Source organism: Pelophylax lessonae (assembly GCF_965119305.1).
Source record: "Pelophylax lessonae genome assembly, chromosome: 9".
Classification (NCBI taxonomy): domain Eukaryota; kingdom Metazoa; phylum Chordata; class Amphibia; order Anura; family Ranidae; genus Pelophylax; species Pelophylax lessonae.
In genome coordinates this window covers 20,041,300-20,057,050 of record NC_138776.1, presented here as the reverse complement: position 1 = coordinate 20,057,050, position 15,751 = coordinate 20,041,300, and the positions used below count along the sequence as shown (strand labels likewise).

At 44.6% G+C, this 15,751-nt stretch overlaps 1 protein-coding gene and 1 long non-coding RNA gene across 7 annotated transcripts in view; one reads left to right on the top strand and one right to left on the bottom strand.

The window, feature by feature from the left end:
- Positions 1-13,309, bottom strand: part of LOC309563151 — a 100,123-nt gene extending 86,814 nt beyond the window's left edge. The window contains exon 1 of the long non-coding RNA XR_014225711.1: positions 13,299-13,309. This is a non-coding gene — a long non-coding RNA (uncharacterized lncRNA). The remainder of the gene's footprint in view (positions 1-13,298) is intronic.
- The window catches only part of CRTAC1 (cartilage acidic protein 1), a 1,069,217-nt gene that overhangs the window by 583,930 nt on the left and 469,536 nt on the right, over positions 1-15,751 (top strand). The gene's annotated exons all lie outside the window — the stretch shown is intronic.

The window sequence follows — 15,751 nt, the reverse complement described above, 5'->3', positions numbered from 1 at the left end:
GCACCAATGTTTGTCGCCATTCCACGAGCGTGCGCAATTTTGAAGCATGACATGTTGGGTATCTATTTACTCGGCGTCACATTATCTTTCACATTATAGGAAAAAAAAATTGGGCTAACTTTACTGTTTTCTTATTTTTTAATTAAAAAAAGTGAATTTTTTTTCCAAAAGAATTGCGTTTGGAAGACCGCTGTGCAAATACGGTGTGATAAAAAATATTGCAAAAATCTCCATTTTATTCTCTAGGGCACCTTTTTTCAACCAGGGTGCCTTGAGGTTTCTTCAGGGGTGCCTTGGCAAAATGCCTAAAAATTGCCCTAAAATTGTATACAAGCTGCGTGTGGATAAAGCTGCCTTTTAGTTACAGAAAGCCATGGGTTTTCATTGGGCACCATTACAAACTTCTTGAGGGCATCTTAGCTGAGTGATGGAGAAACATTGAGGGTGAAGAGAAACATTAGATTACTAGTCAGTACCAGTTTGCAAAAGTGTATTTGCTATGGAAGAATATATCACCTCTAACTTTGGGTGTCCTTCTTGTGTGGATGTGCGTGGGATGGCGACAAACTACGGTCAATAGAAATCTCAATAGGCGACGCTTTAAAATTTTGTAACGGTTACCAGTTTAGAGTTAGATTGTAGCTCTTTTTTTTAAATTATTGCTCACTCTCTGGCGATCGCGGCGATACCTCACATGTGTGGTTTGAACAGCGATTTCATGCGCGGCTTGACTTCCATATGCGTTTTCTTTCGTGCGCGAGCTAACAGCGACGGGGGCGGCTAAAATTTTTTTTTTTCCTATTTATTTTATTTTTTTTTAACTTTATTACAGGTTTTAAAAAAAAAAAAATCTGATCACTTTTATTGCTGTCACAAGCAATGTAAACATCCCTTGTGACAGCAATATGCAGTGACAGGTACTCTTTATGGAGGGATCGAGGGTCTAAAAGACCCCAAACCCCTCCACTGCACTTCAATGTATTCAAAACGCCAAAAACGGCATTTTTGAATACACTCGTAGACAAAAAATTGCCGTGTAAAATAGGCCCTTACCCCTGTAGAAGATTAGTGAAAAACATTGGGATAGAAAAAGGCGGGGCTTTGCGGGCCAGTGGGAGTAGAAGGATCAGAACCAGAACCAATTGTAAAATCAAAGATACATTTTATTGATATAGCAAGTAAAAAACAAGCATGGATTACCATGCATGTATGATAGCAACAAAATAACATACAAAATTGTTAAAATCAAAATCTAACGTCACTGTTTGTATAGAAACATATCCCAAAAGGGATTAGAGCGAAAAACAAAGCCTGTGTAGGTGGATGATGGGTTTCAAGCTGAATTCGGTCGCGGTAGGTCCCCAGCAAGCCGACGCGTTTCGCTTAAGGCTTCCTCAGGGCCTGAGAGACCATAACAGACCGATGTTTCTATGAGTAACATAAATACAAGTAAATACATATCAGTTTACATGTTTAATAATATAACATACATCATGCTACTGAATATTTTTGTATTTGGCTCTAGTTTTAGTTTTATACTGACCCTTTTTAACAGTGACTTGAGTTAAGCGACAGGGCTGTAGCGATGCATAAGCTGTTCAGAAGATAATACCTCCGTATTCACCAGGGGCGTAACTACAGGGGTTGCAGGGGTTGCAATCGCTACCGGGCCCCATGCTACAGGGGGCCCGGTAGCAAACCAGTGGGTGAACTTCTAGGATCTCAAAGGTCACACTTGCGACCGGGCCCTGGCATTTTACCACTGTGGGGATGCCCCAAGATTGCAGGAAGGGGGCCCACTGCAGAACTTGTGAAAGGATCCTGATGCGGGACCGTAATAAAAGGCCATGCAATGAGATTAAAGAGCCCCAGGATTAGTGGGAAGAGCCCCGGGCTTGAAGGGAAGGGCCCCGGCCAGGGGTCTGGGGGGCCCTTCATGGTTTCTTGCATCGGGGCCCTGAAGGTTCTAGTTACGCCTCTGGTATTCACCATACAGAATCTATATAGGCATCAAAGGAAAATCTCTTGCATTAAATCCGATATATTGGGTCCCAGCTGTGTCATCAAGGTCAAAGCTGTGAATCAAAGTGCCAATAGGTGTATATCTATGTTTGCAATATGGCCGCCAACAGTCCTAATAAAGTCTGTATTTTATTCTGTATTTTATTCTGTATTTTATAACCAACCTGCTAAAGATGGCTCCATTCAAGCGTCTTGGGGTATAGTCACCCCTCAGCAAGTAAATATCCTCTTCCTGGTTTATTCATCCATATGTGCGTTCACCCCCAGATACAATCAATCTAGGGATATGAGTACATATATTATATATTGTTCGCCATATATCCAAGATTACAATACCTCCACCATCTGAGGCTAATCATCAGATGATGGTACATATTCCGAAAGTCATATATGGCTGAACGAGGGAGGGAAGTAGGAAATGCTGTTGATTATATAGAGGGATTGAAATCAATAATACAGACACTCACCTAGTGTTTATATTGCACTAGCTTAAGCCAGGCTCAAGGGACCTTTCTCTGTGTAGTTTGTAGGAGGTATATCCCCAAACTTGTCCTAAATGACCGCAGAGTTGACCTGGAAAGGGGGTACATATAGGAATTACTTCTTTATAGCCATGGTAGAGAGCCAAGGTCTCTGGGGGCCTCTATTGCTTTGAAGAGAGGGTCCACTTATACGTACCTCTCCTCAGACTGAAGGGTGCTTCAGGCAGGTAAATCGGACCTATACGAACATCTATTCCAATTATATGGACCCACAGTCCTGGGCTATCCAAGCCCTAAAAGACATAGGTAGAGGGGTTAGTTCCAGAATTTCCAATCTTCTATCCCATATATCCAAAAGTTTAGCCAGTCATTCCTTCGGTGTGTTGTGGAGCCCCCATCACTTACCTCTGTATTGTCATATGCTCACCGCCTGCCTACCTGTTATTTACCTTGCCTGAGTTTATATAGGGAGGAGAGGTCCGCCCTTATCGCTCTGTTTGGCGCTCAAACATACATTCCTCAGGTGAGAGCAATTGTGTCCCATTACGGTCGGCGGTGGCGCCGCCTGGCCGCATCACTTCCGGTCGCTCCGGAAGTGAGGACAGTCTTTTCTCCTGTTGGGGACTCCGAAGGGCGGTAGCGTCGCCTTGTCGCGTCACTTCCGGTTGCGTCTAGTCGCACCGGAAATGATGACATTGATAGCACGGAGGAACTTGTTTTTTAATCCGCCCTACATCTCTCAGACTGCGTCCTCCAATCGGATGCTGTCTGATCTCTGACTAGATGTTCGTATGTTGGGCTCCCTCTAGTGGATCAGTATTATATCACAGCAGCCCTCCTGCCTATTGTAATTACACAGGGGTACCTATCGGTATTAAAATGCAAGGTGGTATTTTAAATACAAAATTCATATTAGATAATCATCCCTGGCAATATAGTACCAATTAATTATTCTGCATCGCTACGCCACAGCATCCGCCACAGCCGTGTCGCCTCTCCAGTCACCTATTATATACAAGACAAAATGCATATATATATGTTATTCTTTACATATAAACAAAATCATACTTTTTTTTTTTTTTCCTGTGACATTTATATGAAATATATATCTCTATTATTTTTATACTCTATTTTTTTCCTTTTTTCAAGTACTAGTCCCTATTTTAGAAATAAATCTTCATTTTTCCCTCTTTCTGATGCAAGAAGAGATACTTTGTGGGGATAGAGGAAGCACGAGAGGAAGAGGAGACAGAATTTTTTATATATAATTTTGGAGGGGAAATTTTAATATGGCTCCTATAGAAACGGTTTGTAACTAATTACATCATTCAAACCTGGGTATAAGGTAGCTCTTAAATCGTAAATCCATCTGGCCTCACGTGCCAGAACTTTTCTGTCGATATCACCTCCTCTTGTATCCTCGGGGATAACGTCTAACACAGTGAATTTCACAATGCTGCGGTCATATTTATCTTTTAATCCAATATGGCCACCTATAGGAGTATTAATTTGGCCATTGTTGATGTACGAGATATGATCTGAAATTCTCTTCCACAGGGGCCTTATGGTTTTACCCACATAAAACGCCCCACATGGGCACAACATGATATACTGTATACTACTGCCTTTGTTTGACATGTAACTGTCTGATTGATGTATGTTCTGTGACCATTAGGCATTATGAAGGACTCACCTTCAAGAATATATGGGCAAAAATCACATGACCCACATTTATAAAGGCCTTTTCTATATGACATTTCATTTGGTCTCCGATAGTGACTCATTACTAGACCATCTCTTATAGATTTAGCTCTTTTATACGTGACGTTAGGATGATCATCTAGGTATTTTCTCAAGATTGGGTCACTTGTCAAAATTTCCCAGTTTTTTTGTAAAATGCTGCGAACTTCATTATGCTGTCTGGAGTATGTGGAGATGAATCTGACCTTATCATCTGTTTTTTTATTTTTCTCTTTAAAGAGTAGGTCATGCCTAGTGTTAGCTTTGGCTTTGTTATATGCTTTCCTCAGTATTGTTGCACTATACCCTCTCTGTAACAGTCGTATTTTTAATTTATCCGCCTCCCTTTTGAAGTTCGTATCATTAGAACAATTTCGCCTCAATCTAAGGTATTGGGAGTAGGGAATACTTTAGATTAGGGTTTTGGGGTGGGAACTATCATAGTGTAGTATTATGTTCCCTGCTGTCGGTTTACGAAATAACGTTGATCCGACACTTCCATCTTCTTCAAAATAGAGAGTGGTATCAAGGAAATCAATCTCCTGTCTGCTCCAGGACATAGTGAACTTCAAATTGAAGGAGTTGATCTGTAACCTTTGAAAAAAGGTCTCGAATAGTTCAAACTCCCCGTCCCAAAGGATGAGGATATCATCTATGTACCTGAGCCATGTAACTACATGGCTCAGGTACATAGAGAGGGCCTCATCATTTAAAATCATTTGAATACACTCGTTTTTTAAATTTGCCGCCTTTAGCAGCAGAGTCATGGACGCTGCCTCCGGGTTACGTCATCGGAGACCCGATCAAAGCCACTTCCGGCTTAGATCGGGACTCCATCCAGCCGCCGGACGTGCCTGGTGGGACGGGAGACCCGGGCAAAGCCGCGGGAGACGTCCCCTCCCGCTCGCGGGGGTAACGACCACGCGGCTCCCGAGCCGCATCGGTCGTTACCGCCAGAAAGCCGACTGCCGGCTCTAAACAACGGTACCGGGGTGATGCCTCTAGCTAGAGGCATCACCCCGGTATAACCCTGCAAAGTCAGCCGACGTAGGGATAGGTCACTTTGCGGTAAGTGGTTAAAAAAAAAAAAAAATATATATATATATATATATATATATATATATATATATATATATATAAAATATTTGGGGGTTATACGTAATTTTCTAGCAAAAAATACTGATTTAAACAGTAAACAAAAAGTGCCAGAAAAAGTCCGGGCTTCCAGAGAGAAACAAAATATGTCTTATTGCAGAACAAAGCTCATTCTGTGTAGGGTCAACTCAAGACAATTTTTTTAATTTATGCTCTCCAATCCATGTGGTGAGCATCACGGGAAGGTATTCTGCCCTTTCTTGCCCCTGGAAATACATTACCAGCATTGCCCTTTGAATACTTGCTCTATTAGTGATGTCCTGTGTTGCTCAGACCCGCTAAGGGTAGGGTTCCATGGGCTATTTTTGATCTCAGACACTGCAAAAAAAAAAGTGCTTCTTTTGCTACTGCAGGGAATTTTTAGGGGATTGTTAGGAAATTAGTCTCCTGAGATTAACCCTTTAGGGAATACTTAAAAGGGAAAGTTTGCTGGAGAATCTCCTAACAAAGCGATTGTTGAGCAATTAGACTTCTACTCTCATTCAGATCTATGGAGGAGAAGAGAAGAATTACATCCCTAAGATTTTCTGCTACATGACTGAATTACATAGGAGATCAGTGGCAAAGTGGAGCAACTGTATGTAGGTGGGGTGCAGCGTGGTGCGGAGACAATAATTCACACTGGGAGAATTGGGAGAATGTCCAGTAGAGATGTGACCCTACACTTACCCTTCTTGTCAGGAACCTCTTCCTAGCGGATCCCCTCTGTGACAGGCAGGGACAGATTACAGGATTCAGCATAGCTGAACCTGCAATCTGTGTTTGTGTCACACAACCCCCTCCCCCCACACACGTCAGTAAGCATGAGGCATACATTTAACCCCTTGATCACCAATAAGGTTAACCCCTTCCCTGCCAGTGTCATTATTACAGTAACAGTGCATATTTATAGCACTGATTACTGTAGTAATCTCACTGGTCCCCCCAAAAGTGTCAAAAATGTCAGTTAGGGGTCCGATCTGTCGCAGTCCCGCAAAAAAAAAAAAAAAAACGCAGATCGCCGCCATTACTAGTAAAAATAAATAAACAATAAAAATGACATAAATCTTTCACATAGTAAACGCGATAACTTTTGCGCAAACCAATCAAAATAAGCTTATTGTGATTTTTTTTGCCAAAAATATGTAGCAGAAAACAAATTGGCCAAAAATGTTAAAAAATTTTGATTTTTAAATTTTTTTTAGGGAATGTTATATATCAGAATGTAAAAAATATTGTTTTTTTTTTTCAAAATTGTCGCTCTTTTTTTCAAAAATTAAAAATTGCACAGGTGATCAAATACCACCAAAAGAAAGCTCTATTTGTGGGGAAAAAAAGGACATAAATTTAATTTGGGTACAGAGTCGCATTACCGCGCAATTGTCCGTTAAAGTAACGCAGTGCCGAATCGCAAAATATAGCCTGGTCAGGAAGGGGGTAAAATCTTCTGGTCTTAAAGCCGTTACAAATACGCTCATTGAGGATTTTTTGTCAAAGACATGTAGCTAAATACATTTTGGCTTAAATATATGACAAAGATTGAATATATTGGATATTTTTTAACTGTCAAAGTAGAAAATATCAATTTTTTCGCAAAATTTTCGCTATTTTTTTTATTAATATTGCAAAAAATGAAAAGCGCAGAGGTGATCAAATACCACCAAAAGAAATCTCTGTTTGTGGGAAAAAAAGGACGTAAATTTAGTTTGGGTACAGGGTTGCATGACCGCGCAATTGTCAGTTAAATTCGCACAGTGCCAAGTTGCAAAAAGTGACCTGGACGTAAAGCAGGAAAATCCTCCGATGGTAAAGTGGTTAAAGTAACGCAGTGCCGAATCGCAAAATAGGGCCTGGTCAGGAAGGGGGTAAAATCTTCCGGGGCTTAAGTGGTTAAAATAATTCTAAACGATCATCTTGTAAAACAACCCATTCAGTTTAAAATAGAAATAAAAGGCAAAACTTTTTTGTATATACAGTATATAAAAAAAACATAATAAATACCTTTTTTCAAGTAATCATATTCCCTCTGTTCTCAGCTGCATATAAGCTGGGGGAGGAGAAGCGGCAGCACACTGAGCTTTCCAGTGAATTGCTGTGCGGTGGAGGCATGTCAGGAGAAATCTGATCATTGGAGGAAAGAGGTACAGGTGCAGTACTGTCACAGTAGACATCAGTGGGGACTACAACATCACAGAATGGACCATTTCTTACATTCAGATGTCTATAGGAGGGTGGATAGGGCTCTTGGTATCCCTTTCCTTTCCTGCTTGAGTTATGCGGAGTGGTCGTACGGGTCATTTGAGACGCATCAGGATTTTGATTTTGAGACGCTTTTTCTAGTTAGCTTAGTAGTTTGTTAATTCACGTGGAATGCACAGTGTCAGGTTTCCACTCAAAAAAAAGTCCTTCCAGTTGAGGTGGTGGTGCACAACATTCTGGGTGAGGTTGGGAAGATTTGGGGTCTTGAGAAGAACAGGTGGCAGCCGGGGGCATGGACAAAGGCGTGGATGAATGTCGGGTCCCGTAGCTGCCCATAGTGGGAGGGAGAGCATAACAAGCAGACTGAATATTTATAGGCCTCCAGCCATTCCCTGGGGGTGTGCTCAGAAGGTGGAGAGAGAGCCCATAAATGGGCTAAAGCCTGAACAGCAAGAGTAGTGTTCCTGGGTCCAGTCCTGCAGGAAGAGTCCCCTGTGCGGGTTCTCTGCCCCCTGGGGAAGGAGTGTTAGGAATACTTTGTGAATAATTGAATGTCCCAGCTAGGCTTAACTGTGGGGGGGGGGGGGCACAGATCCATTGTCCCAGGATCAAGTTGGTTCAAGAGGAAGCTCACTGGAGAGAACCAGGAGGAAGTCGGTGGCAAGAAGTCAGGGGCATAACTACAGGGGTTGCAGGGGGCCTGTGTGGCTCACCTGTACACCTGTACACCTGGATAGGAGGGGGCGGGGGCAGCATGTAGAGAAATCGCTGTCCTCCTTTTTCCTCCTGTAGCTGCAGGAGGAAAATGGAGGAGATTGGTTCCTCTGTATCCTGCCCCCGCCGCTCACTCCTATCCAATTCACTTGTGTTCTGCTGTCTCTGGGTCCCTGTGTGCTCCCCAGGCCCCCCCCCCCCTAATGTGCTACCAACCCCCTCCCCCCCACTGTGCTCCCTTCCCTCTCCTGCCGGCTGCTGCAGAGGATGTGTCACAATAGAGAACCATGAAGGGGGTCAGTAAATATGTAATTTACCAGCTCCTTCCTTTTCTGAATCAGAGTCATGACAGAGTCATAGTCAGTGACACTGTAAAAAAAATAAAATAAAATGATAAAAAAAAATACAATTAAAATTCCAAAAAATAAAAACTAATGACACCAGTGGGTGAACTTCCAGGATCGCAAAGGTCACACTCGCGACCGGGCCCTGGCATTCCACCACCGTGGGGAGGCCCCAAGATGGCAGGAAGGGGGCCCACTGCAGAACTTGTCAATGGGTCCCGCAACAAGAGTAAAGGGCCCCAGGATCAGTGGGAAGTGCCCCAGGCTTGAAGGGAAGGGCCCCAGCCAGGGGTCTGGGGGGGTCCTTCAAGGTTTCTTGCACCGGGGCCCTGAAGGTTCTAGTTACGCCTTTAGAAGAAGTCCAACTGTCCTATGCTGGTGTGAGTCTGCATCTCCCTCACTAGGAAGATCATGGTGGATATCATCATTTGGCTTACCCACATCCATTACTAAAGGTGTCATGTAGCTAGTAGAGCCTTCTGAGGCATTGGTGTCTGGGGCCCGTACAGGATCTGGTCTGGATTTAAGAAAGCTTGCCTTTTTTTCCATCCATTACCCATTGGAAGGATGTTTAGCTGAAGACCCTTTTACTATTAGAAGGCTGTAATATTACACAAGTACATAGTTTAGATTATAATAGGAACAAAGTGTTTTTTAGCTCAGGGCCCATACCTGTCACATACAGGATCAGTGGTCAGGTTGTGGTCCAGTTATAGCTTTTCTATATGTAGCACTACTCCCATGGGAGCTGCTGGATATGGATTCCCCTGGGTTACCCATAGCAACAACTTAGCAATTCCAGATATTTTAAGTGTTTGGCTCAGTCAGAAAACAGTCCAGGGGATTTGTTTTTTTGTTGTTTATTTGAGAACTGGGATGGGAGAAGGGATGAGTGGAATACTCCCAACTGAACAAACTATGCACAATTTCAGGACTTCTAATCTGAGTTGAATGCGGCAAGGCCGCTGCTTCACCTTGCCACTGTAGTGAAGTAGTTAACAAGCAAACTATTCAGTGAATCTCTCTTCAGGGCCCCGCTTGGCACCCCCTTTACCCCTATTCTTCAGGGTTCTACTTGGCACCCCCTTTACTCTGCCGTACTCTGTGAACTGACCATCTATCCTCTGACTTCACTGGAGTGGCCCCCCTTCCTGGGCAGACCCTTAGGCAAGTCCCCTGGTACTCACGGACACTGTTTTTCCCAGGTGACTCTCCTGTGGAGCTCCACAGGATACTTTAGGCTCAGCTCCACACCTGACTCTCTAGGCCGACTGCCTTTGACCACCTTACTCACACAACAGGAGGAGAGACAGCCGTTACCCCCCTCCTGGGAATCTGCGTCCCACCAAAGATGCTTCCCACCAGTGCTTTAAGTGGCCCAAAAGAGGTGCCGGTACTCTATTATAGCCTATACATTTTTTTATATCAGGGCCCCCACAGAGCACCCCCAACTCACATCAGGGTCCCCACAGAGCCCCCCTCCTCACATCAGGGCCCCCACAGAGCCCCCCCTCACATCAGGGCCCCCACAGAGCCCCCCCTCACACCAGGGCCCCAACAGAGCCCCCCCTCACATCAGGGCCCCCACAGAGACCCCCCTCACATCAGGGTCCCCACAGAGCCCCCCCACCTCACATCCGGGTCCCCACAGAGCCTCCCCACATCAGGGTCCCCACGGAGTCCCCCCTCACATCAGGGCCCCCACAGAGCACCCCCCACCTCACATTAGGGTCCCCACAGAGCCTCCCCATATCAGGGTCCCCACAGAGCTCCCCTCACATCAGGGCCCCCACAGAGTGCCCCCATATCAGGGTCCCCACAGAGCTCCCCTCACATCAGGGCCCCCACAGAGCGCCCCCCCACCACACATTAGGGTCCCCACAGAGCAACCCCATCCCCTCCCATCCCACATCAGGGTCCCGACAGAGCACCCCCCTCACATTAGGGTCCCCACAGAGCCCCCCATCCCATCCCACATCAGGGTCCCCAGAAATGCTCCTACTCATGTTTTTAGGGTGAGGGCGGCTGACACATAGGACTCATTGTATTGTGCTGGCCTTGAGTAGCTGGAGGGAGGAGCTGGTAGGAGCCAACACTCCACTCGGTGCACAGCAGAGGAGGAAGGAGGCTCCACAGTGTATGCTGGGGCCTCGCTCTCCTCCTCCTCAGATGACCTCACTGGTTGCTAGACGCCGAGCGGCGATAGCAACCAGTGCACTGCAGTACAGGCCAGCAGCGTGGCAGCTCTGCCGCCGCTGCTGGCCTGGGCTGGGTCTCCGGAGCCAGGGGGACTCACTGGTGGTGACTGGTCTGTCGCAGATGTCCAAAATGAGCATACCGGTACACTAAGTCGCACGGAGAGGTGGCGGTACCCTCAAGAGTCATATTTGGAAGTGGCGGTACTGAGTACTGGTGCGTAGCGGCCCACTTAAAGCACTGCTTCCCACCAAAGATGCCCTGTCACATGTGCCCTTGGCTTTTATGAGCAATCCCAGGATGCACTGCGATTGTGCTCTCCCACTGGGACCCTCACAAAAGCCTATGTGTCACTGGCTAGGTTTCCTCCACTGCCCATCAGGCTCCCCTATTGGATACAGTGGGGAGACTCCCTCAGACCCAGTGATATACACATGGGGACATGCAACAGGCAAAACTAACAGATCAGGCTCCTCTGATAAGCAGCCGGAGCATAATAATGCTTTTAACCTAGCACCTATCTAGGAGGGTGCTACATATAACATAGTTGCCAACATTTGGAAAAAAAATTCCAGGGACACTTTGCAGCACAGCTATCAATTACTTACCACACCCACTTCCCCTGAAGCTCCTCCCACTCCACATAATTAATCTCAGCCTACTTATCATCAGATTATAGGGTCTACTCAATAAAGAGAGAATTACAGGAAATTGAAAAGGGAATTTTAAACTTGAGGCCAAGTAGTTGGAATAATTCTCCCATTCAGCTGCACTACTTCTGCCTAAAGTTTAAAATTCTCTTCACAATTCCCTGCAATTCTAAAGTGTGAAATGTGCTCAGGTGTGACCATACAAAAAAATGGAATATGGAAATATAAATAAAGTGCAAAGTGTAAATAAGTGCATTGCCGGGACAATGTAAATTACCCGGGACAGGCTCCTATTAGCCGGGACTGTCCCGGCAAAAACGGGACAGCTGGCAAGTATGATATACTTTCCAGGTGAAGTAAAATAAACCTGTTTAGGGGGAAATCTTTCTGAGTAATCAAGCGAGCAGCATTGCCCTTGCAAATACTCATAGAGAATAACACAACCATGTTGTACATGCAGTCATCAGCATGCAGTATTCTTTACTGTAAACACATGCTGTGCAGCAGTATGATCTTGCTTAAGCTGATAATAATTGCCATGTTACCAAACAAAACGGACATGCTTTATTTAGATTTGTGCATTTGCATTTCACACGGATGAAACTACATCTGAGCAGAGCCCAATTAAGATGCCGTAGTGACAGTCAACTCACAGCAGAGACTATGTAGTGGCATAGATCCAGGCTGGTATATATTGTTGTTTGTCTTTGTCTACGCTTTTTTATATAAATGCCGGGTGACTTTACTTTTCTGTGATGTTGTAATAAATAAACAAAAATAGCTTACTTCAGCATAGAAATAGAAAATTATTATTTTTTTTTTGCCGGAAAAAAACATAAACAGAACAAAAAATACAAACTAATGGCTCGTTTCCACTGAGCTTTCTGGTACGTTTTGGTACGGTACGCAATTTTTGCCGTTTCCATTGTGAATGGTACCCTAATTCCAAACCGCACTGTACCACTTTTTTGGGACCCTTTTGTTGGGGTACCAAGCACATTAGTACCGTACCAACAGGGTGGAGCTACACTCTGCAGAACTTTGATTGTTTGACAGAGAATCGTCGATCACAGCTTTCCTGCTACACCACGCCTATCATTGGCAGTGGAAACGCAAGTTGTACCGTTCTGAACCGTACCGTACTGAACTGAACCGTACCGTACCACTCAGTGGAAACGAGGCATAAGATATATGTTATTACTATTATTATGCACCACAACAAAGCCCTAACCACAACTCCAACATACCCTCAGGCTAAGAAACGTTTACACCTTGATCCCATGATCTAGGGGTTGTAAAACTGACAGACAGCAGCTATTGGGACCTGACATTCCTACACGTCTTTGTCCAGGCTCCTGGCCACCACCTGTCCTCGTCAAGACCCTGAATCTTCCCAACCTGACCCAGAATATTGTGCACCACCACCTCGACAGGAAGGACTTTTTTCCAGAGTGGAAACTCAACACTGTGAAGTAACGGACTACTGAGCTAACTGGAAATAAGTGTCTCAAAATCAAAATCCCGAAGCATCTCAAAAGACCGTACGACCACTCCGCATATTTCAAGTGGGAAAGGGATACCCAGAGCTCCACCCACCCGCTTATAGACTTCTATATTGAAGGGGCACTGAAGCAAGAAATGGTCAATTCTGTGATGTTGTAGTCCCCACTGATGTCTACTGTGATAGTCCTGCGCCGTGTCACATTAGTGAGCTTTGCCACTGTGTCAGAAGGGTTAGATGTCACCCAGGGTTCTCACTTATGCAGGATGAGGGGCTCTGGGATGTTTGTTCTGAGTAGAGAAAACAAGTTTTGCACTTTTTTCCCAGGATTGGTAGCACCTGCATTGGGTTTCGGAGCCTAGAGACTTTGCAGAGACTTGGGAGGGATAAAGGTGACTTTACTTTTCTGTGACGTTGTAGCCCTCACTGATGTCTACTGTGACAGTACTGTGCCTTGTCACATTAGTGTGCCTTATCACAATGTCAGAAGGGTTAGATGTCACCCAAAGTTCTCACTTATCCAGGTCGAGGAGCACTGGGATGTCTGTGGAGAAAACAGGTTTTGCAGTGTTTTCCAGGGTTGGTAGCACCTGCATTTGGTTCTGGAGGCTTTGTAGAGACTTAGAAGGGATAAAGATGAGTTTACTTTTCTGGGATGTTGTAGCTCCCACTGATGTCTATTGTGAAGTGCAGCACCTTGTCACATTAGTGTGCCCTGTCATGGTGTCAGAAGGGTTAGATGTCACCCCAGTTTTCAGTTAGGCAGGTTGAGGTGCTCTGGGATGTCTGTTCCGAGTGGAGAAAACATGTTTTGCAGTTTTTTCGAGGATTTTTGCAACTTGCATTGGTATCCGGAGCCCAGAGACTTTGTAGAGACTTGGGAAGGATGAAGCCTCTAACCCTGGGTGCACATTTAAGAAGAAACCAGCGTGCTGATTGTGCTGCCTTTTTAGTCAAGAGGCTGTCTATGGTTCAGGGCTCCTTTCCCGGGAGACAAGCTGTTGCAGGAGCGACGTGTGTAAGCTGACACTGGGAGATTGTCTACTCAGACCTCAAGAAGAGGCAATCTAACCTAACCTGACCTAGCCTGGGGAGGTACTAATTGACTATATTCCATTAGGCATGAGCCTGTGCAGCCCAAGTTGGGCAGTTTGTTGATCACAAGGCTGAATGAGATTAGATGGTGAGTCTGTGCAGAGATGGGTTCAGGGGCTATGGAGTCTGGATAGTTGAAGCTGGAAAGTTTATATTTTTCCTTGTGAAGCTGAAAACCCTTGGGAGGGTAATCTTTTGTGTGTTTTTGAACTTTACTTTTGAATTAAAATAGACTAAGTGGTTCTAAAACCTACTTCTCTGGCTGGACTGAGGTTCATGAAAGTCATGAATCCCACACACTATGTATAATACATTAGTGAATGAACACAGCTGGACTTTGAAAAGCAAATCTACTATTTATTGTTGCAAGAAATTTCTGAAATGATAATAGCTCTATCCCTTGTAATTCTGTTGTAGACCATCTGGTCCGCAGTTAAGGAAACGTATATATCTTCTATACATTGTTTTGTAGGCTATACATAAGCTCTAGGTAAATGTGCCTTAAAGATGCCAACACTTGTACCTTTTGTTTGGGACCCCTGTGCACCTATACATCTATTATTTGAGCTCTATGGTTATCCATTTACGCTCTATGGTATCTGGTATACATCTACCAGCCTTCCACAAACTAATATCTACTCCTTCTCCTTGATAGGTAAGACACCATAAGTGTGTTATCCTCTTACATGCCAAATGTTTATCCAACAATATGATATAATATCTATATACTTTCTCATCTATAGAGTAGTCAGGCACTTTGGCTTCCTTAGGAGTTGGGCTTCGACTGGCCCAATGTTGGGAGAAATGGATGCCATTTGTCATTGGCGTCCCCTTGGTCTCTCTCTGAAGGCCCCTATGTGCGCCCCCAGGATCTGTTATCGCCCATTATCTGTTTTTCAAGGTCAATCAGGCAAGCACAATACATGTTTATCCCATTTTCTTCTGGTAGATACTGCTGTTTTTTTTTTTAAAGACATATAAATGAACAAATATATTTGAAAATATACATTGCTCTAATACAGGGGTCTTCAAACTAATGGCCCTCCAGTTGTTCAGGAACTACAATTCCCATCATGCCTAGTCATGTCTGTGAAAGTCAGAGTTTTACAATGCCCCAAGGGATGTGTAGTTCTGCAACAGCTGGAGGGCTGTAGTTTGAGGATCCCTGCTCTAATATATGATACTTATGTAGCACTGCCCCCTAGAGGGCTGCTGAGAATTACACTTCACGGGTCCCCTGGGTTACCAATAACAAATGACAGTAGATAAATGGCATTAAAAGTTCTTGGCTCAGTCGATGATCAGTCCAGGGGATTTGTTTTTTTGTGTTTTATTTAGAACTGGGATAGGAGAAGGGATGAGTGGGATACTCCAACTAGTAACTATGCACAATTCTGAGTACAAATGACTGTAGAATGCGGCAAGGCCGCTGCTTCACCCTGCCACTGAAGTGAAGATAAATTGACTGTTCCCGCTTGAATATTCTCTTCAGGGTTAATAACTTGGCACCTCCTTTATTCTCACTGCCTGTGTGCTGGCACCCGTCTGCTGACTCTAGCCACTGGATTGGTCCCCTTCCTGGGCAGACCCTTTGGCAAGCTCCCCTGTACTCACGGACACTGTTTTTCCAGAGTTGCTCTGCCTTCACCTCCACAGTCAGCTTCCACTTGACCT